The sequence below is a fragment of the Rattus norvegicus genome, chromosome 8, assembly GCF_021556685.1.
Source record: "Rattus norvegicus strain SHRSP/BbbUtx chromosome 8, alternate assembly SHRSP_T2T, whole genome shotgun sequence".
Lineage (NCBI taxonomy): Eukaryota > Metazoa > Chordata > Mammalia > Rodentia > Muridae > Rattus > Rattus norvegicus.
Window position 1 is genome coordinate 42,983,535 of NC_141541.1, and position 23,140 is coordinate 43,006,674.

At 46.5% G+C, this 23,140-nt stretch overlaps 1 protein-coding gene and 1 long non-coding RNA gene across 15 annotated transcripts in view; one reads left to right on the top strand and one right to left on the bottom strand.

Annotated features, from left to right (window-relative positions):
* Pknox2 (PBX/knotted 1 homeobox 2) overlaps nucleotides 1-23,140 on the bottom strand; it is a 262,954-nt gene that overhangs the window by 162,140 nt on the left and 77,674 nt on the right.
* On the top strand, nucleotides 14,576-21,230 carry LOC108351675 (uncharacterized). 2 transcript variants are annotated; one of them, XR_015627167.1, is made up of 3 exons: nucleotides 14,576-14,830; nucleotides 19,164-19,374; nucleotides 20,462-21,230. It is a non-coding gene; the product is annotated as an uncharacterized LOC108351675 (long non-coding RNA). The 2 variants fall into 2 exon arrangements; XR_015627168.1 differs by having other exon boundaries at nucleotides 14,593-14,830; nucleotides 19,164-19,360; nucleotides 20,462-20,625.

Sequence of the window (23,140 nt, forward strand, 5' to 3'; positions counted from 1 at the left end):
AAGGAGCCTGGTTGTAGCCAGGCTCAATGGGGATAGGCATGGGGGCAGAGCTCAGAGGAGCTCTCTATGAAATACAGAATATCCTTAAGAGTGCAACGTCCTCTCCATTATTCTGGAGAAACTGAGGCCCAAAGAAGAGTTTTGGTCCCCGGTTATACAACCAGAGCACGGCTGGGGTTGGCCCAGGGTTCTGTCTCTCCATGCTTGTGGTGATTCCATGGCAACTCAGCCTTCTTCACTCCAGACACCTAGGGACATGCGGGAGGGGGCATCCGAAAATGAGTAACAAGAGCGGGAGGGATTGGGATGTGCGGAGCTGATAACAGGAATAGAAAGGAGCATACAAAAAGGAGAAGGCATGTGAGCTCATGAGCAGATGGGAGTGAGTGGGAGAAGTAGACAGTTGAGAGGCAGGGAGTTAGAGGAGGGGAAAAGAGAGGTGAGGAGGTGCTGGAGTGGAGGAGGAATGGATGAGACAGCCTAGCAGCTGGCTCCCCAGCTGTGGTCTGCATTCCTCCCTGGCAAGAAGGCTTGGGTCCAGAGGATTGCATCAGAAAACATAAGACAAGAAACACAGAAAGATGTGCACACACACACACACACACACACACACACACACCCGGAGGGGGAGATATGGAAGTGGATTCCAGATAGCTGGTAGACAGCTCCTGCCAGTCCATAATGTCTAGAGTTCCTCAGGTGGCTTAAGGCCAACTACCTGCCCACTCATGACCCTGTCTAAACTGTGCTAGGTCCTGATGCTCAACAAGTACCTTTTCAGACAGAGAGGTGAGACCACTTCCCTCCTTGGGCAGCCCTATTAGCTGGTCAGCCAACCTGCTGTCTCCCATGAGGAAGCCAGAACATAAGCCTTTACTTTCCTGGCTCTCTGCTCATGAAGGAAAGATACACAGAGGAACCCCCTCTCCTAGGGCCACCTCCATATTCTCACTCCAGCCCTTACCCTTCTTTGTTTCATGAACTGGGGATGCCACCGAAGTGTCTTGTGAGTCAGGAGTCCTCCTTAGTCCTAGCCAAGATCCCTTCCTCCTTACTTGACAATGAATAACTTCCCTTTTAACTCTTCCCCACCAGCCAGCCTAAGCTTGGTCACAGGGCACTGGCAGACTGTCTACATTCACCTGCCCTTCTGGACCTCCAAGGAATGGTTCCTATGATGGCTTGGCCTCATGGACAAGGTCAGTGAGGGAGTGAACAGTCACTGTGACACCCTAGAACTGAAGGTCTGGTTTGACAGTGGGTCTGTAGATTGCATTTGCCTACATACCACCTATTTGACTTCTTAACAAAAATATGTTATCTCAAAATATTTCTATTATGTTTTCCTGATCTGACAAGGACATCATCAGAGCTGAAGCCCTGCTTCTCCAGTTGGCCAACTCTCTTCCCATTGAGCAAGACATGCTCGACAGTCAGTTGTAAACTCGGAGATTTGCTGGTCAAGGATATTGCTGGTGCTTCCACTCTGGCCAGTGAGATCATTGAAGGCATTTATTGAGCAGACGCTCCTGACTTCATACCTAGTAGATGTGAGTGTGGTTGGTTGGGAAGGGTCATGGGAAAAAGCCAGGCCAAGGACTCCTGACCAGAAATTTGTCATGATAGGGGTTGGGGATTTAGCTCAGTGGTAGAGCGCTTGCCTAGGAAGCGCAAGGCCCTGGGTTCGGTCCCCAGCTCCGAAAAAAAGAACCAAAAAAAAAAAAAAAGAAATTTGTCATGATAAAGGAACCACAAAACAGAACCAATACACACATGAGAGGAAAGAGTGGTAGGTGGCAGAGTACTTTGAGTGCTATATGGTCACAGGGCATTGTCCTGTCCCAGAAAAGCAATGTCCTAACCATTTATCAAGGCAAAGTGAGATGCACTCAGAGCAGTGACTGGGTTTAAGTGTAGAGGTTAGGATGAAGCTGGGTCTATGTAACCATCCCATACATCCAGCAAGCATTTCTCTTACCCCTTACTATGAGAGGGAAGGCCAGAATGCAGGACTAGCATTCATGTTCTAAATCACATTGTGAGTTGGTCATGTCCCAGCTGAATTAGCCAGCATTTAAAGTTGGTAAATCATTACTACCATCTCGATCTTATTTAAAATGTTCTCATCTCTTGCGCCATAGTGAAAACTCATCATTTCCATGGGATGACTGAAGAGAGAGCAGCACACATCAAACTTAACCAACCAAGGCTCCCTTCTGGGCCAGCAGTCTTATCCCTACAGCAGAAGGCCTCTGTGTTAGTGTTTCCTAATCTCACAGACTCTAGCCCATGGCAGATGTCCAGTAAACACATGCCTAGATGGAAAAAAAAAATCATTTGTCCTGAAGGCTATTGCAAGATGTGTTCAGCCCTGACTGTAAGGATGGGCTTGGGGAAGGGAAGGGAGATTTTTCAGCAAGGACATACATGGATGATGCGTTGCAAGGAAATCAGCCCAGGCATTGTGCTGCTGTTTTGAAGGAAACATGATAAAAGCAACTGAACTAGGTTTTTTGTTTGTTTGTTTGTTTGTTTTTGCTTTTTGTTTTTTTTACTTCTGAAACATTCTCTACATTCCCAACCTAGGTGAGCAGCAAATACTTTTCTGATAAAAAAGAAAAAGCAGGGCTGGAGAGATGGCTCAGTGGTTAAGAGTCCCAACTACTCTTCCAGAGGTCCTGAGTTCAATTCCCAGCAACCACATGGTGTCTCACAACCATCTGTAAGGAGATCTGATGCCCTCTTCTGGTGTATCTGAAGACAGCTACAGTATACTTATATATAATAAATGAATAAATCTTTAAAAAAAAAGAAAAAGAAAAAGCAAAGATTGAGAGCGGTGTAACAGGAGAGGCAGAATTGGGTGGTCAGTGAGGTGGACTTACAACAGGCTATAATGAGAAGCAATAATCATAGCATGGAGGCTACCCAAGGCCACACAGGTCCCAGGGAGGCTCCCCACACCAGGACGCTGATCAGGCCTCCTGAGCAAAGGCAAGTGGGTGTTTTCTCTAGATACTGAGAGGAAGCAATGTGAAAGATAGCCTTCAGCTGGAGGAAAGGGTCAAGCAGAAGTGCACAGGTTAGACCCAGTGCACAGAGGCATAGACAAGAGGTCTGATTTGATTTCTGAGGTGCTGAAGAACTGGGGCAGAAAGGCTAGGGGATTTAAGATAGGAAAGAGACCAAACTCTGTGCACATAGAGTGCTAGAACTAGAACCTCAGTATAGATAGGTTATTTATCGATTCCCCATTTCTGAAATTTTTTATTCAACCTGGCAGAAAACCTCAGGACTACTTGTTTATGTCCAAGTGTCAACAACATAGTAGACAGACATACATGATAGTGGATGAGTACGTGAACAGATGAAAACACGTTCTCAGAGATTGGCAGGACTCTGAAACCTGTAACTGAACAGTGTAGTCATGCTCTATGGCCTTGAGACGGTGACAAACCTCCTAGATCACCAGGAGAAGACTGTCCTCTGCATACTGGCTAACTGCTTTCAGTATTGGGTGCTCTGCGACTGCGGTGATCCACTGTGAACCAGGACTGAATTTATTTCCATTCGATTGAGCTGCTATGAGATCCCACTATGCACCAATGACCGTGCCCGGTCTTTCATCATAGACCATGATGAATTGGGGCTTATTGCCTTCCTGGCTTCTGCAGTATATGATGTTGCTACAGCTCAGGCAGAGGCTGCAGCAGGAGCCCAACCAGTCCCCAGGTGAGGGATAGGCTTCCTTTTTCCCTTGGGAGCCAAGCACTTCCTGACTTGGTTAAAGAAAACCTAGATGACCCCTCCTGCCATGCTCACATCCCTGGCGGCCAAAGGCAGGAGGGGAGGGGTGGAGAGCCTGCCACAGTACTTCTCTCCTTTGCCATTTCCTCTGCAGCTCCCTCACTGGCCCTGTTTTTTCAGACCTCTAGTAATAAAAACAAGCCAATAAAATGAACATGAAAATATATTCATTAGGATTTATAATGCTCATTAAAACTGCCTGTGTACGAAAGCATGACTTAGCTTCATATAAGTGGGGAAAAAATGCAAATTATACTGCATGCAAAGAAGATATTTCCCTAATCGTCCAATCAAATGCCAGCCCAATTATCTGTGGCCAACCCAATGGGTTAAAATTATACTCTCTTTCCTTGGACACAGTGAGGCGCCTGAAAGTGTTTCATTTTAATAAAAATGAAATCTGGACCCTGCAGAAAACCAGCTTCACTAATGACGTGTTTACACAGAGAAAGACAATTTCTAGTTAATGGTGATTACTACCGAGAACAAATTAAACTTCCCAGAGTATATGGGTTAGAGATAATGGGAAAGGGGGAAAAAGTTATGGTTTTAGTGTGTGTGTGGCAGCATGGGGGGACAGGGTGATAGAGGAAGAAAGGAGCAAGTGGAAGACCAGGAGGAAGCTAAGAGTACAGGGATGCTGGGGCGGGAGGGTGACAACTATGCTGGTTCTGCCAGCTTGGGCAGCGGAGGCCTGCAGCTGGTTCTGGGCTGTCAGGATCCCAGGCCAGTTTGGCAATAGGGCTGAATTCTTCTGCAAGACCAGGTGCCCTGGAATCTATCACTCTGTCATTTTGGAAAGGTGGGCCACTCGTTCCTCCCATCAGCAGTCATAAGCATGTGGAAAGTGCGTCCTGCTCCATTCCCCTGGCTTAGTGGTAGGATCAGAGGCAGGCCTCGGCCTCAGAGCTCTCATGCAAAGCCAGCCAGCAAGCAAACTCCAGATGAATGACAGAGGAGGCAGAATGGACAGAGAGATGATTAGAAAATCATGATGTCGGTGGCAATGTCACCTCGTCCTCGCTGTGACTTAGTGATGTCACCTTGTCCTTACTGATTTGGATATGGGTTGGCTGTGTCTCCTGAGGTTTCCTATTCTGGAAGTAGGATAATGTAAAAGGCGGTGGCACTTTTAAGAGGTAAACTGTGATAGAAAGTTGCTAGGTCACTGGGGACAAGACCTAGGCATGAGTCCATCAGTGTCAAGAGTAAGCCCAGCACCTGAACTTCTCTTAATTCCTGTCCCACCCCTGGGATGTCATCTGCCATGAAGCCCTCACCAGAGCCAAGGAGGCTCCAGTATGTAGTTGTTGAATCTCCAAAAGTCCAAGATCCCCCACCCCAAACTCATTTTCAAAATAAGGTATCCTACCTCAGGTATTTTGTTATATCAACAGAAAAGAGATTAATGTACCACCTTTCAATAAGTCCTTGCCTTTGTCAGGAACTATTCCATGGTGGATGCTGTCTCCTTCCTTCTAAGCTCTTGGAACAGCATCCTCCGTATTTCCTATCTTTTCAAATACATTTTTATTAATTCTTTGAGAATTTCACACAATATATTTGATATAGTTACCCTAATTCCTTCTCTTAGTTCCCCTACCCTCACCCTCATGTCTTTACCCACTTTTATCTTTGGCCCTCTTTTTTTTTTTTTTAAAGATTTATTTATTCTGTAAGTACACTTGTAGTTGTTTTCAGACACACCAGAAGAGGGCATCAGATCTCATTACAGATGGTTGTGAGCCACCATGTGGTTGCTGGAATTTGAACTCAGGACCTCTGGAAGAGCAGTCAGTGCTCTTAACCACTGAGCCATCTCTCCAGCCCCTCTTTTTTGTTTTTTTAAGTGATCCACTGAGAACAATTTATGCTGCTCATATATGCCTAACCAGCTTATACACTCCTTACACACTCCTGCCCATCCCTGGCACTCAACTGCCTCTCCACTGGCTTGCCCATTAGAAGCCATGAAGACGTTTTTTCAACAGCAGAGTCTCAAGAAGTGCCAGATCCCTTCTGCTTCTTGGCTCACTTCTCCCCCATTTCCTATACCCTACAACCCGGTGGGTCAGGGGCAAGGCAAGGGGGCTCTTCCGTCCCTGAGTTTTAATATATATTCTTCAGTTAAACAAGAGCAATCAATCATTTGTGAACGGGCCCAGATGTAAACAGTCCCCAAATCAGGAATTCCAGCTCAGAGGCACAGAATAATACAGCTTTGGGGAAGATTTAATAATAGTAAAATTAAAATCGTAACTGAAGCATAATGAAGAATGGGGTACAAAGAGGCACTGAAAAGGAAAAAAAAAACAAAATAAAAAACCCTAACACAGATTAACTCCTTTGGGATAGTGATTGGTTGAGAGCAACAGTAAACAATGTGCAGAAATGCAACTTAATTATCCTTCGATTCTTCGCATTCTACCGAAACCACACTGGAAGGCTTGGATGTTGGCAGTGGCAGCCTCCCTCTCCCCTGCTCCTGGAAGGAAAGAATGGCTAAGACATATGAGCAACTGAGGCAGAGGACAACATCGGGGTTGATCTGTGGAGCGACCAAGACGAGGCCAACTAGCTGAAACAGAAGCATCAACTCTGGCTGCACAGCCAGCGGGTTGTTGAACAGATAAGGACATTTCAGGGAAGGCTCAGATCACCCTGAGTCCCCCAAACCAGGTGAACAGCCTGCTTGGGAAGCCCAGGTCTTTTACACCCAGTGCTGGCTTAGTTGGCTTCAGGGTACCTTTGTGGAGAAGCTGGGGAGGGGCTCCTTCCCTCAAACGAGAACAATGAGTGCTTCCTGGTGGAAAATGCCTCCCTTGCTCCCATGTTACCCTACAGGGGCCTATACAGGACTTCAGTATTGGGCAATAGACAGCAGAAGGTGGGAACGCCACTGAGTAACAAGTCTCTCTTAAGGGTATTCCTGACAGACTTTCAGAAGTCGCAGACTTCGTGGATGCTAGACCCAGAAGTCGAGTCCTTAAAGCCTCCAGGGACTGCTACTCTCCCTTCTGAATCTCCTCAGCCTCCCTGAGAAAGTGACATCCCAGTCACCCACACAGTTTCTTCTGCTGAGGGCCCTTAGTCCAGTTGTTTCTGAATCAGAAAATGAAGCAGGAAGAGTTGAGCCTCCTTCTGGGGATCAGTTTATATTTATCCTTCTTTCTGCACGAGCTAAGCTGCCCCAGTGACTCGCCTCACTCTTATTTGTGTTTCCTTTATTCCTGACTGCAGATTCTAAGAGAGGAAGGTCACTGAGCCCTCAGATGGGACACTGGTGGAAAGAGGACCCTGGGTCTCTACAGGAAGCATTATTTCTAGCTGTGTGTAAGGGAGAGAGAACAGGGGCCATCTTAGTAGTGATGCCATTTATCTGGAATACTGGGCTGGAAAGATTGGCAGCTTCCAGATGAGAACAATACCTGTCCCCACATCCCACTTTATAATTTCAATCCACCATCTCTTCCTTACTAGTATATCCTACTGTATATGTAGAATGTATATATATATTAAGATAATCTACTACTAAGATAATCTAAGATGTCTAGGGACAGGGCGTTGCTCCTCAACGTTGCCCCAGGACCTGGCTTGTGCCAAGCTCTCCATAAGCATCGGTCAAATAAAATAAATTGCCAGAGCCAAAGCCAAGGACTTAAGACCAGTGTCATTCTGGTCAGACTCAGCCTGGAAGCAGGTTAGACTCAGGTCAAGTTCCTGATCTCAAGGTATAAGTACAGCGTGGGCTCAGGACTAATGAGGTGATTTATAGGATCAAGAAAATACTCCAGGGGTCCGGAAGGTAGTAACTATATGGTTAGAGCCCTCACGAAGAGCCCATGGCATCTGTCTCTCATTTTGTCCACACAGGCTAGGGTTTTCATTAAATCCCCTTACTAATTATGGAACATGGGACAGCCATTTTCCTTTCTGGGGAGATACTAATTCTAAAAGGATAAAACTGTGTTGCTCACTGCTACAACCTCAGTATTTAGAGGTCCACACACTCTGTCTTCAATCACTGTTGATGAGACATTTTTGTTTTCCCCTACCGCAGTGGGGATGGAATTCAAGGCCCTGTGCTTGTTAGTCCTCTATTACTAAGCTTCCAAAGTGACACTCTTTCTAGCTTCATCTCAGGATGCTATGACTTCTTACTCTAAACTACCTATTGCTTTGCCGTAGGCAGGACAGTTTCTCATTTCCCTTGGGCTCAAAAGGTCTTGTCTGTTATATCTAGGAGTTCCCTGGGACCTCAGATTTTTTTTTTAAATTCAACTGATATCTTCCCAATGTAAGAGAAAACAATGTATGGACAGGATTTAGCCTCTGGATCAGGAGGAAAAGGGAGCTTACCAGAGACAAAAGAGGACTCTGTATCCCAACTATTAAGAGATACAAAGTCAGTAATTGTGGTTCTTCACTTTGTATAAGATATAGATTTCCAACAGGCTTATGAGTCAGGCAGGGCAGAACTGACTGCTGTCTGCACCTTACAACATTGACAACTGAGGCTCAGAAAGGGGAAGTCATTTAAAGTCATCCAGCTATTTATGTAGTGTCTATGCTTTAAAACTAAGGTCCCTGGCTCTCAGAGCTTGTATAGTACAGTTGTCCCTTAGTGTTTCCAGAAGATTGGTCCCAAGGGCCCTTACAGAAACCCAAATCTATAGATGGTTGAGTTCCTTATATAAATAAAATGGCTTGTAATAACTGTATAACTTGAACATGTTCCTATACCCTTAAAATCTCTAGATTGTTTCTCATGGCTACTGTTATGTAAAACAGTTGATCAACTGTTCTGTTTAAGAAATAAAGAAGTCTGCACACATTCAGTAGAATTGTGATTTTTTTCTTGAGTATTTTTCATTCTTGTCAAGTTAAATCAGTATGGAGACCCTGCAGATACTGGGGGAGGTCAATATTTCCTTTCACTCACCCCCCTCTCTCCCAAATGCTCTTGCTGGTTGCCTTGGGTTTTCTGAAGAGCTCTGCTTACAGGAGGGAGCTGCTGAAGTGGTGATTTCACATCTCTGGAGGGAAAACTTTTCAAAGCAGCGTTGGCAAAGTGGCTATCAGAGCATGGTTTGAGGTTTGGGGAAATGGGAAACCACTGGTAACTTTTTCTATTGGAATCTTTAAAGATATATATTATCCCTAAAGGCTGTTTGGAAATTGCCCAGTGCTAAGTCTTTGCTGAGGATATTAGATGTGTGCACCTCCTCTCTCCAGGTCTCTAATGGCACAAGTGCTATGCACTTCTGTTTGTTTGTTCCCTTGGTGTGTGCGCCTTTCAGACCCTGAAAGCTGGAGGGAGCTTGGTATTACATAAGCAGCTCATCAGAATTTACACTCAGCCAGACATTGCTCAGAAGATACCTAGGTCCTCCCACCCAAGGGGAACATTTACCTCAGCCCCACATCTTTTCAGGGTACACAGAGAGACTTTGGTCCCAGTGACTGCCCCCTTATTACCAGGAAGCTCCTGGTGCCATGGAGTTCATTCACCCTGAAGCCTATTTTGGTAGCTTGCTGCCTAATAAGGGAAGGAAACTGAGGGTGTTTTGCTGTGGCCTCTAGGGTTCCCCTTGAGTATCCAGAGCTCCCCGACAGTACTTATTTATTCATAGAAAACCTACTGTGTGCCAGCCTCTGTGCTGGATGCCCAGGATATAAAAAGGAGGAAGCCAAGATCCCTTCTGCGAAAAATCCAAAGTAGAGGTGACAGACATGCAAAGAAATAGAAGAAAATCAGCAGGACTCTAACTGAGCAATAGATGTATTCTGGGAACCAGGGAGGAAGGAACTACTGGCTGTGTCTAGGGGAGGGAGGGAGTGGCATTTGCATGCAACCTGGAAGGATCTGTCGGAATGAAGACAGTAAAGGAATCAGTAAACTGGGATGGAGCCAAGTCATTTCTCCTGGATACAAAAGTACCCAAACTGGCTCTCATGTAGCCAGACGCCTTCCTCCTTTTATTCTGAGCAGGAAATGCAACCATGGGTGTCCAGGAGGCCTGCTTATTCTGTCTGATCCTCAGTTTCCCTTTCCATAATAGATACTATAACAACCTGGACCCAATAGGAGAACAAAACGAGAGGTGTGTGGCTGCACCGTAAAGGTGCCTACCTTGATAAGTGTGGAAGGGCGTGGCTGTGCTGATTCTCTCCCATAGCCTTTGCTGGCAAGCATCCAAGGACCTAGTCACATTGCCTGGGGCATAAAGACACCGATGGCTCTACTTAAATCCTTCTAAACCAAGCTGAACAGGAAGAGCCTTTTATGCCTTGACTCTGAAGTAAAAACTCCTTTGGAAGAAGCAGCCCTCTGGCTTAGGAGCTCCTGGGGCAGTACTAGAGGTCTTAGTGTATAGGTCACGCTCTGGGGAGCAGAAGTCAGAAATGATAGGAGACCTGCTCAGTTCCCTGCACAGGGGTCCTTAAGACTTGGAAAAATTACCCCCTAAAACATTTATGTACCGAAGGTTGCTCCCCAGCTAGTAGATCTAATCATTAAGAGGTAGATTGGATTGTGGCAACTATGATCTAATCGTCAGATTGAGACATTGATGGCTCTATTATTTGTTGATGGTATAGAGATATGATGAAGGTGAGGGCTGGCTAGAAGAAATAAATCACAAAGACTATGTACTTGGGGTCTATACTATGTCCGAAATTTCTTCTTTGTTCTGCTTATTTTTAAAGAGGAAATTGTGTCTCATTTCTTTTCGGTGGGGAGCAGCAGCCTGTGTACATTCCCTGCATACATGTTGAGTTCATGCAGGCATTGTATGGGTTGGTACTTCTTTTCATCATGTAAGTCCAGATACTGAACTCGAGTTGCCAGGCATGGTGGCAAACGCCTTACTCACTGAGCCAGCCACCTCGCCAGCCTTGCTTGCTTTCTCAACACCATGATATGAGCAGCTCTTCTGTTATACCTTCTCCTCCATAACTCTCTGCCTTACCACCACGGAGCCAGCCAACCATAAACGGAAATCTCTGAAACCGTGAGGCAAAACAAATCTTTCCTCACCTCAAGTTATTTTTCTTGGATATTCATCATAACAGTGGGGGGAAAAAAACCTCTAACTAATCCAGGAGCGCTCTGAAAGGTTCTCTGGAGTAACAATAGCCTTGGACCCCTTGAAAGAGTGAGCAAAGGTTCACATACAATGGGCCTACAGGCGAAAATGTTCAGCTGCTTTTGCTGACAGTAATCAAGGTACCAGCATCTGCTGGAATCTAAGCTTGGAGTCCCACAACCTGCAGACTGCATGGACTTCTCAATGAGTGGCGCCCCGCCCTGTCTTCACACATTTGCCCAGTCGTCTCCCAAGCCTGTCTCTGCTCCATCTGGGAACCTTACAGATTAATACACTTGTCTCTACAGCGGGTCATTATGGGCTCTTACAACAGCTGCCTACAAGATCTCCTGACCTCTGTGTTTGCCTCTCTCCAACCCAGTGTACATACTGAAATAGTAGCAATCTTTCCAAAACACAAAGCTGGCCAATTAATCCCCTGCTTAGAGCTCCTCAGTGTCCCACAACCGGTCTCTAGGGGAATATGGCCCTAAGATCTTGCTTGATGTTTAGCCCCACCTCTCACCACAGCCTTTGTCCCACAGTGTGCCCGCCAGATGGAAAATTTTACGTTTCTCCTCACCTACCAGGCTATCTCTGGCAACCAGGACTTGATTCATGAAGTTCTCTCTGCCTGAAGTTTTCCTCCCACCCCCTACCACTTGGCTAACTCCGCATCCTCCCAGGTATCAGACCAGACCACTCTGCCTCTAGAAGCCTCCTTGGATCCCTTGAGATTTCCCGAGGTGCCCTGCTGGCTGCTCGCACAGTGTCTGCCGGTGCCTGATTACAGCACTTACCATAGTGTACCAGTGATGCCTGCTTACCAATCATCTGTCTCTATTTCTCCAAAAAGGACACAGCCCCGCTGAACGAAGCTCAAACGGGGTAGGCAACGAACATGTGCTGAATGGATGACAAAGGGACAAATGAATAGACAACGGCGAGTGAAAGAATGAATAAATGAATGACGGAGTCGGCACCTATGAACCGGAAAGACTGGATTCTACAAAAACACGCACAACGGGAGAGCATCCCCAGTGCGGAATCTGGGTACACAATGCAAGGGGTAGGGGCGGGATAGAGGGATGAACAAGTTTGGGGCTTAATCCAGCATGCAGAGTGCAACAGAGGAAGGGGTGGGGCCGGCAGAAAGGCAGGGGGCATATGCGCAGGGAGAGCCCCCTAGTCAGCTTCCCAGCTTCCTTCCTTCCTGCCTCCGCATAAATCCGCAGCTACCTGACAATGGTCTCATCAATAACGGGACTTGTACTATTTCATAAACTTTCTTTAAATTAAAATCCAGGCGACGCACACACATACACATATACCCCACAGACATCTTCTTTGCTGAGAAGTTGCTCCCTATAAAATAAAAGAAGCTGTTTAAATGTCTTCCTTCCAAGCTAGCCCCACAGAGCTGGAGCTGAGAATACATTAGCCTTTAATGAAGTGAGACTCTCATCTTGCAGGAGACACCTCATTTAGCGCAATTGTTTCAGAGCCATTACAGAAAGACAATTACAAGGAAGCGGGGAGAGTAATTGGAAATGCTGGCAGGAGTTGGGCGAAATGATAATAAATAAAAATATTCAACCTAATAAGCTTCCAGGAGGGGGTGGGATGAAGAAAATCAACATAATTAGAACTGAACCTTAGCAAGGAAAAACAGACAGCAGGGTGGCAAGTGCTCAACTTGTACAGGAAGGAAGAAGTCACATGTCACCAACCATGTTTTGAGGGGCTACAGGCCACTTGCCCTTCTGGAAATCTGCTGAGGGACAGAGAAGGTGCCTAAAGCCCTGGGCCCATTGACGGTTCAGTGTGTACTACTCCTAGACACAGAAATCTGGGTGCACAAGAAACGCAGGCCCAGCCTGGCACAGCTAAGGGACTTCATCCCACTGAGAAGAGAACCCAGGCCAGAGCTGACTCTGCCACTACTGGTTTTCTGTACTGCGATCACGGCAGTTGAGCTGGTGGCTTTTTGGGCCTCAGTTTTCTCATGTTGGCATGCATCTGACCCTTTCTGTCGTTCTGTGTTCCTCACAGGTTCACATCTGAGGGGTCTCCCTTTGAGTTCTGAAATTTCTACCCAGGCATCCAGAAGTCAAGCTTAGCAACCCAGCCTATGTACTATTAACATAAAATCGTCACTACCCCTCATCTGGGAGTACGGACTCCCCAGCTTGTTGGGATGGAGGAGTGCTCTGCCCGGCGGGGCCCAGTATAGTTCCTACCCAATGCTGGCGTTTGTGAGAGAAGGATGGCTCTTCCTAAAGCACTGAGTCTTAGAGCATTTGCCTGGGACTGGTCAAATAGGAGAGAGCCAAGCAGGGCTGAAGCCCGCTGACGTGCACATGCAGTTCATGACTCCATGCATTCTGGTTTCTGAACCTTTTTGAAAGTTTACGTCAGGAAAATGTCTTGTTTGATTTTAAAAAAAAACGGGGGGGGGGAGTAAAACTTGAGATCCAAGATCTCAAATCTGTGACCCTGTGAGAATTCCCAGAGACAGGGACAATAAAAATCCATCCCATTGTTTATTTATGCTGCATGACAGTTCCCTACCGATTCACAAATATACTGTTTGCAAAGACACGGCAGAGGATTAGGCCGAAATCAAGTTTTAAAGCTTCCGAAGATTGTCTGATAGTCATAGTCAATTCTAATCAATTTTATTTCAGCCACACTTGTCTATGAGTGCCTGCCATGTGTCAGACATTGGAGATGCCCACTTCCCCAACTTCCTTTCCTTAAGGGACTTGCAAGATTTATTTTAGGTTGTAAGCCTGGCAATGATGGCAGACACCTTTAGTCCCTGCGCTTGGGAAGCAAAGGCAGTCAAATCTCTGTGTCTCCGAGGTCTGCCTGGTTACAAAGTGAGTTCCAGGACAGCCAGGGTATATAGAGAGACCTTGTTTATAAATAAATAAATAAATAAATAAATAAATAAATAAATAAATAAATAAATATTTAAACTCTAAGGCTTTAGGCATGAAGTAAGGCCACACTAGAAAGCACTGGCTTTGGTCTCCTCTCCTAATCAGTGACTCACTGGTTCAAGTCCATGGTCCTCTGACATTACTACACTCTATCAATAAATGTTTAATATACTCTCAAGATAGACACAAAGAAACATGCACGTAGCTATATACATGGGTATCCACGCATGTGTATGAAACACATCGATGGAACACATACAAGTCGTTCTAATCTGCTCTGAATACCAAGCAGAATTCAACCCTTGGTTTTTTTTTTCTCCTGCAGGCCATAATATCTGGATTCCAGTCTGGAGACTAAATGTGCCTCTGGGTCCATCAGAACCTTGGAGCAGAAAACTCAAAGCCACGGATGAAAAAAGAACCTGGATGCCTCCCTCTCATATAAACCAGGAATAATGGTCTTGTTTATTCTTCCACTAGGTAAACGGGTATCGTCAAACAGAATGTGCCAGGAGCCATGCCAAGTGCAGCACGGGCTAGCAGTATCAGCCACCAGCCATGGCTCTCTGTGTGAAAGGACGAGTGTAAGCTACCTGGGATGAAGCCACACTGGCCAGTGTCAGCAGTTTCAGACCAGGGGCTAGGAAGGGAATGTTGGACTTTTTCCAGAAGAATCTAGAACTCTCTGGAAGAGATGACACGGGCCTAGGAATATGAGTGGGTTTTGGTCTTATGGCTGGAAAAGAAAGACTTCTGGTCAAGGTAGAGGGACACTATCATCTGGATCCTGCATCTATCTGGAGATCCCATATTCTGTGGCTGGGCAGGAGAGCACAAATAAGAAGCAAACAAAAGAGGCTAGGGAAGGCTCTCTGCACCAACACTCTGAAAACTAGAGGTCCAGGCTGCTACTCTGACAGCCTCTCATCCAGCTCACCAATGGAGGCCTCAGGAGTTGCCCAACAAAACAAGCATCTACCAGGTACCAAGGTAATGGAAGGGGGAGTGCCTTTTAATAAGGTGTGAGCATGCTAGTCTACTGGAGAGGAGCTGAGGCACTGAAGTCCCATTGTGATGATGTCATAGAAGGATGCCCAGTGTGATCTGAGTACTTGCCACAGAGAACCTGAGTTCTCACCAGTCAAAGGAAGGGATGGAGACCTATGTGGGCAAAGGACAGTCTCAAAAAGACACAGAAGCCTAAAACCCTCTGGGATCTGGCAACTGCAATTAGAGTATGGACTGTTGGCTCCCAGGAGGAGATAAGAGGAGGCTGTGGCCATTCTCAGGGTGACCCACCGGACCTAGAGCTGAGTACTACACACAGACAATGCTTATTAAATGTGTTTTGATTGGAGAGTGCCATTTCTTGAAGTTAGAGCTGGGATAAGCAATTCATTCTTATAGAGCCCCAGGCACTGCCACATGCTGAGGTGCATTTATTGAAGTCCTTTGATGAGAAAGAGGGGAAAGAAGAGGAAGGGGGTGGGGAGCTGAAGCAGGATGGCCACCCTCACCTCCACAGACTCCCAGTTCCCAGAACTGAGGCCCCGGGTCTAAGAAGAGAAGGTGGAAAACTTCCTAAACCTCTAACTGGATCCAAGCGTGACTTTCAGAGATTATCATTGCTCTTCAATCCATTGGGAAACCAAGGCTAAGACAATGTTCTAATGAGAAAGGAAAGTGTGGGAGGGGGGGCAGGATTTTAATCTGGAACTCATCGCTCCTGCATTGAGCCTCTCTCCCTCTGATGGCAGGGCAACTTGGGGAGGCAAGACTTTTATTAGTAAGTGACTGGTGCTCTCTTGGCTGTTATGCTACCATTGAAGGTCTGTAGATGAGACCTCAGGACCTCTCCCTACAGGGACCAGGGTAAATAAATGTGTTAACTGTTCCCTGAGCCCTGGAAGGGGCATGTAAAGGGTGGCAAAGAAGGATCCTTATTAGACGAATCGACAAGGATGCTCTCCCGTACTAGTTCCTTGTCCAGACTGAAACAACATCTTACATCTCGAAAGGCAGCACCCACCCTGCTCCCCCCACCCTGCACCAAACCTTTCAGACCCTGGTACTGTGCCTTTCTTGGGACCTAGGAGCCCAGGGTTACAGTTTGGTCCCTTTCTTATGTATCTAGTCAAGACATTGCCTCTTCTAATTCTGTTTTCCTACAGGGACCTCTAAGATCTCTTAAGAGACCCATAAGCCTCTTCCTTGTCCCCAGGTTCTCTCTCCCCAGACCCCTGTCCCAACACTCAGGGTTTCCTCTGGTAAGCTGGCTACAAGCCAGCACTGCCCCTCACAGGACCTTGGAAAGTCCTAAGTTAACCCATCCTAAGAGCAGACAAGGCTTCAATACAACCAGGCCAGGTAGGTAGGTCAAGGAGTCAGGAGAAGTAGCAAGTATCTTAATTCAAAGCCAATTTCAACATCTTCATTTGAGAAAGACATCTTGAGAACACTGGAAAACAGCTTTGGGTGGGGGGAGGATGGAAACTTTCAGGCATTAGTGTTTGCTCCACTTTCTAGTCTCGGTCTCAGGGGCCTATGGCTGCCCTTTCTGAGGCTGGTCTCAGGGCTGGAGGGAGTTACAACAGACACTGGGGCTTTCAGGGTGTGTCATAGTACAGGTAATCCTGTCACTCTTCCTAGAGTAGACAGTAGAACTCCTAAAGCACCTGATATGTTTAATAGTGATGGGAATTTCATGGTATAAGACTTGAGATGCTGCCACCCATGCCCAGGCAGTCACCAGAGCTAAGCAGTTTCAAGATAAGAAAACTCCACCTTCCAACAGGGAAGGGCTCCCCAGGACAGACCCATTTGTAGCTGGGTGACCATTTGTAGATTTATTGTATTCATATGAGTACGTTACCACATACATGCCTGGTGCCCTAGGTGAGCCTCCCTGTGGGTGCTGGGAATCAAACTCCGGTTCTTCACAAGAGTAAGTGTTCTGAGCCAACTCTCTCAGCCCCAGTTTAGCTTTTTTTTTTTTTAATTAGGTTTAAAATTAAAAGTGACAGCAGTGGTGAGCCCTCCCTGTTTCTGCAGGCATTTGGCCTTAGGTAGGGACCAGGGGCATTAATTAAACTCACCCAGTCTCCCCCCCCCCCCAAGAGACCTGGACCTCTCCACAGAAGACAGGATCTCCTGCACCAGAAAGTGACCGCTCCTGGCAAGTCCCAGCCTGGAGAGGGATCAGCCTCACCTCACAGGCACTAGGCCCTCCCCCTGATGCCTCCCCCAGCCCAGCCTAATTCAGTCCTAAGTATTCCTAAGGTGCCTTCCAATTTCCTGCTGTAATAAATGGCACAGAATGCAAATGGAGGTGGATGTGGGACACAGATGTTTGCACTAATTTAATTGAGGGAACACCTTGGATTAAACACTTTGCAAAACACCCACAAATAGGTTCAGTGCATTTGGTAATGAAAAGCCTCCCAGCCCCCTGGCACTTTGGAGAGGCTGCCTGGGGCTGGGAGTAGGAGGGTCTGGGGGAGAGGCCCAGAACACGGAGCCTTGAACCAAGGAGAAGAAGGCAAGGGAACTGGGTCTCTGGGAGAGCTACCAGCAGATTCTCCCCCAGCTGGAACCCACCCTGCTAAGAGACAGAATCTAGACGGGCGGGGGTGGGGGTGGTAATGGAGGCAGCATCTGCCTTCTCAGGTGGGCACCTGTTTACCTGTAGGGGTCAGCAGTAGACAGATGCTCCCCATCCACAGAACACACCTGTAAGCTGGAGACTTCCACCCAGTAGCTGAGGTACCATTCACTGGAATGGGATTTGGCTTATTGAACACTGCGGTGTGGGAGGCAGAGAAGAGCCAGCGGTTTGGCACTGGTCAGAAGACCAGGGGAGAGCAAGAGAGATCACTCAGTAAAGTGCTTGCCATATACACATGAGGACCTGAACTCTTAAGGACCCAATCCCAAGAACCCACAAGAAAGCTACGGTGGTTGCATGTGCACTGGAGGATCCCTACAGCTTGATGAGCAGCCGGTCTAGCCAATCCATGAGCCCCAGGTGAGAGAAATAAAGTGGGGGAGCACTTGAGGAAGCTGATATCAACTTCTATCTTCTACACATGTACAGATACGTGTGTGTGTGTGTGTGTGTGTGTGTGTGCGCGCGCGCTCACACGACTCATGAACACACACGAAGACCAGTGGATGAAGTGGGAAGGCATTTCTTCCTGGCAGAGAGAACATTGCTAGTAAAGGCAGTGAACAGTAGAAGCAGATATTCTGGGAACAAACATAAAAACGACCTTGAACTCATTTAGGGGACAGGTGCATAGTGAAGAAGGGCTGCTTTCCCCAGCCCCTTCACACCTTAGTCACGGTTTACTGCAGGGGAGACAGCAGAGGTCTCTGGGCTAGGCCTCAGTGCAGCAAGGTTCTAGCAATCAGGTAAATCTGCCATCGGTTCTAATCCTTGCTCTGTGAGTCTCAGAGTTCAAACCAGGCTCGGATGATTTTATATTCCCGAAAACAGAGCCCCTAATTTCCAAACACGATGATCAGTTCAAGTGTAATAACCATTCAAATAATAACCTCTCATACTTCTGCAGAGCTTTATAGTTTATAAAACACTTTCGCATGTCTCTTAAATTCCTTCACACGGCCTGCCAGGAAGACAGAATGGGGGAGTTTGATTATTCTTGCTTTCTGGATGAGAGAATCAAATCTCAAGAACCCAGCTAAGAATGCAACAGAAGCAGGACTCAAACCCAGCCTACCTGACACCTAAGTGCACATGGGTTCAAACCTTCACTGGCACACTTGCCCAGTACACTACAGACTCAGACCAGCAAACCTAAATGAAGAGACAGTCCCCCCCACCCCCACCCCCACCCCCAGAGATGTCTCTGGAGCAAAAGGCAACAAGCACCAAACTCCAAGAACTAAAAACAACACAAAATGCACACATACATACTCGCATTCACATTCATTCACATGTAGCACACACAAAGACCTGAGCCAATTTCCCCAGGCTAACCCTACCTAGAGCCAATTTCCCTAGGCTAACTCTACCTAGCCCAGAACTTTGACGCCCAGCTCCTGGTTGGGCATTAGTCCAAAGCAGCAGACAAGAACACACCTTGGGTCCTGTACTCCCACCAGCACCAGTGCACATAGACAGAGCCCATAGGCACAGTGGGAAGCCTGACACATGTCTGAGCTCTAGGGTTCTCAGGAATGGCAGAGTCCACACTTCCGAGGAGGTATTTGGTTAGGCAGGGTGGACGAGTGAGTGGGTGGTGGACAGCTGGAGTGAGGAGGTGAGGAGAAGAAAGCACAGGAGCCTTCCCCTCCCTCACAGGTGGCTGCTGCTGTCCTCATCATGAGCCTTGCCCTGTAATGAGGACAGAGGAGCCTCAGTTCGCTCAGCTGAAGTGATCCGCACGTTACGGGGCTTGTGTGAACATGTGTGAAATGAGGCATCGGCACCTCCAGCACAAGGTCCAGTGCTCGGAAGAGGACACAGAAGAAAGCACCATTTTGACCTGTGAAATAAAGGTGCCGAGGGACAGGTGACCCCATCATCCGTTTCCTGCGGCTAGGGTTTACTCATCCATCACCCCACATCTCTCCTTCCAATCAACGCACCTTGCTGTTCCGGCCAGGCACTGCTGTAGAAGCTAGGGTTAAAGAAGCAGAGATTTCGGTCCCCAGCTCCGGGAAAAAAAAAAAAAAGAAAAAAAAAAAGAAGCAGAGATTTGGGGCTTAATGTGAATAATGCATATGGGGTCCTGCGGTTACCTACAGGGAAAGAAGAGAGAGAGAGAGAGAGAGAGAGAGAGAGAGAGAGAGAGAGAGAGAGAAGCAGACAAGACCCAGAGGAGGCAGCCACAGAGGAACTGCTACACCAGGAGCAGGAGCAGCCCTGGATAAAGAAATTATATACAGGGAAGCAGCAAGGGCCAAAGCAGCCAGACAGAAAAGCACAGAGCACTGGAAGAAAAGGCATGGGTTGGCTACCTGGGACCTCAGTGGCGGGAATATGCCACACCTTGGGGTCTGCAGGCAGGCAGGCAGGGGCAGATGGTAGCATGGTGGGGAGAAGGTGGGAGAAGAAGCTGGAAGAACAGATCCCAGGCCAAGGTAGCTGGCCCTCAGCAGTTATTAGTGAAAAGCCTAGAAGTGGTTCAGCACAGGAGTCACATGCTCTACATGGTCACATACAGTAGCCCTGCTGGACCCACAGGAAAGAGATCCCAATACTCTCAGTTATTATCTAACCCATGGAAGGTACAATCTCTCTCTCTCTCTCTCTCTCTCTCTCTCTCTCTCTCTCTATATATATATATATATATATATATATATGTATGTATATATGTATATATATATGAATAGTACACATAATATATTATATATGTATATGTGCATTTACATATACACACATATATGTATATGTGAATTTACATATATACAATATATGTGTGTGTTCTACACATACATATATGGTAGCATGTAATTCATAAATGAAGCAAGTAAGAGATTAACAATAACTAAATAAAAATAGAATAATTATAATTTGATTACAGATTATTACCATATATTACAATAGAAAGTCATTCAAAACTTATGGGAATTTTCTGTGTAACATTTTTGGCTTAGTGGTCGACAGCTGAGAACTGACGCAGGGAAAGCGAACGAACATCTACAGGACGCTGCTCTATACACAGTATTAATTGTGCTCCAGCTATAGGGGCACAGTGCTGGCCTCCTCTACATGAAGTCTCTCCTTGACCAGCTCTGATGATAAATGAGTCTGACAAGGAGGTCTCCTCTTCGATTCATATAATTAATTATCCCTTGAGAAGTGGCCAATTTAGGAGCGCGTTTTTCTTTTTGAAGAGACAGACTGGCCGACTAACCGAAGGCCACAGGAGAGGTTCCACAGCCAGCCAAGCCCAGCAGCACCACCAGGCAAGAGCACTTGGAAGTCCTTGGAAACCTCCTTCCGAGGTTCACAGTTCTCCCTGGGGATTTGGGAAGAAGGTGAGAGTGGCTATTATATTAGTGAAGATGTCAGAAGTGGAGAAGAGCAAAGCTGTTCTGCTGGGTGCCCGATCTGTGAGTGACTGCATTTCCGTGGGTAAGGGAAGGAGTGGGGCGGGAGTTTCCAAACCCTGCTCAAAGCTGCTCGCTGCAGGACAGGGTCTCCTTCCCTTCTCGTCTTTTCCCTCCCCTCCCCCAACTCTCTTTCTAAGCCCCTCTCCAAAAAGGTTTATGGAGACGACTCCAAATAGCCCCCTCTCCTGCAGGCATAGTCACACCAACCGAAAGGAGATTTAATTAGCAAAATCTCGTTAGGCAAACGAAATTATCCGTAAGACAATACTCTTCTGGACAGGGGGTATGATTAAACAAAGCCATTAATTGAGAGAGTCGTTTTGGCAGCTCCCGAGTTGCGTTCATCTCCGGGCAGGCTCCACTCTGCCTCCGTGGACCTGGGAAACAGACTCTCGGCCTCCTCCCCTGCCTGCCTAACCCATCTCTTCTCCACTTCATCTCTGCTCTTCCCAGGGCCCCTCCGGTTAGGGCTGCAGACCTCCGCATCTCATCAGCGGCCTCTCTGCTGCCAGATTCCCGCTAAAGTGCCTTGATTGCATAATGTCTATTTGCATAATGTAAATTGCAATCTCCTAGCTTGGGAGGCAGGAATCACAGAACAGCCATTATTTTTTACCACTCCACAAAAATTCTACGTTTAGAAAGCAGATTTGCAGCACAGAAAGCCATATAAATCTGAATCTGCCAAAACGCCATTAAATCACACTAATTAAGCTGGACCTAGGCAGAGTCCATCCCTGCTCTCTGTTCACTCCAGTCCACAGAAGGTCATATAACACAAGAGAGGCCCAGACAGTAGGGCTAGAAGCAGATGCTGAAGGGACCAGGCAGGGGACTCTTTCTTACAAACTTGATCAGCACACTACCCATAACATCCCTCTACACATAAACACACACACACACACACCCCTGGTATAACAAGGAGGTTTATTGTCTCATGCTTTGTAGGTTGTACTTGTCTTGGCTGAGATTTCCTTATTATTATTATTATTAGTAGTAGTAGTAGTAGTAGTAGTAGTAGTAGTAGTAGTAATAGTAGTAGTAATATTAATAATAATTTTTTATTTTGGGGGGTCTCTTTATGTTATCATAGCTGGCCTGGAACTAGCTATATAGGCCAGATTGGTCTCAGAAACAGAGATCTGCCTGTTTCTGCCTCAGTGATTGAGACTAAAAGTGTGCCCTGCTGTGCCCAGTTTGCTGCAGACTTGTGATTTGGAGAACAAAGGTAACTGCACCTTTAAGCAAAACCAATGGGAGGCTTGAGCCAGGTACTTCACAGGATTCAAATCAATTCCTATCAGCTCTTTCTTAACCTTTCCTCTTCTCTGAGGGGAAGAGAAAGAGGGAGGGCAAAACCCTGGCTCTGACTAAACTGTTCTAGATGGAGTCTGAGTTCCCTGAAGAGCCCTCTCTGAGGGTCCTTGGAGAGAGGGGTGAGTCCCAAGGTCTGGAAGTGTGGTACTCGCTTGGACAACCACCCAGCACTCTGGCTTCTCTGAGCAGTGTACCTGGATACTCTTCTGCTTCTTTATTGCTCATTCAATATTAATTTGTCAAAGGGCAAGATGCTAATGTGTATTATTAAAATATCAATAGTTTATGAGTGAACTTTATGGCAAGTACAGTTATAGGCAAGATTCTTGACAATCTCTCCCAAGTAATGGAAAGGAATGATCTTTCTCCCCTAGCTTCTTTCTTTCTAGTCTTTCTAATTTTTTTTTTAAAAAAATTTACTGGCAAAGTCACCATTGAGCACTGAGTGCCAGGAATGAGTACTCATGGCTGGTTTTCCCCACAGTGGTCCTAGGAAGTGGATACAATGTGATTCCTTTAAGTGATCAAATTTAACAGGTTTCTTGACCTACCTTTCATGAGAGAGTAAAAAAGAGGAAATTATTCCATATCTTTATGCCAAACAACCTTTGTAAAGTAGGCTCACTTTTACTCTGCCTGAGTAAGTCCCAGACTCTGCACTTAGAATCTGAGTGCTGAAGGTAACACTGGACGTGATCAGCAGACATTTTCTTGTTAGAGGAGAATAAACTGAGTATCCTTCTTTTGGAGAAGAGAGAGGAGATTCTGAGACAGGGTTTCTTGGTATATCCCTGGCTATCTTTGAATTCATTCTGTAGACCAGGTTGGCCCTGAACTCTTTCTTTTGAATTAGATTTTATTATTAAATTAGATTCTCTTAAATTAGATTTCGTTAATACAATA